The following is a 384-nucleotide window of genomic DNA, read 5'->3' on the forward strand; positions in this document are numbered from 1 at the left end:
TATGAATTTACTGTAAAAAAAAAAAAAAAAAAGATGATTAATATGACTAAATGCTACAATGGTTAGTCTTATTTGTGAAGTCTTATCAAATAAATTTACACTGACTGATTTTTGCTGAGCAGTTTTCATATGCTGTGGTTATAGTGAAATATCCATAACTGGTTTATGAGCTCATAGCTTTCTGAAGACTTGTGTTTACTGTCCAAGCCAGAGAAAACCCTTCTGGTGTGTTTAAAAAATCTTTCTAGGAAAGATCTGTGTGTGTGGGTGTGTGTGGGTGTGTGTGTGTGCGTGCTGGTGTTTGTGTAAATCCAGAAGGGGAACGTGTATGAGTGTGAGAAAGTGTTAGAGAAAGAAGTGTGTAGTTTAAAAAAAAAAACAAAA

This window comes from Toxotes jaculatrix, chromosome 8, assembly GCF_017976425.1.
Source record: "Toxotes jaculatrix isolate fToxJac2 chromosome 8, fToxJac2.pri, whole genome shotgun sequence".
In the NCBI taxonomy this organism is placed as follows: Eukaryota; Metazoa; Chordata; class Actinopteri; family Toxotidae; genus Toxotes; species Toxotes jaculatrix.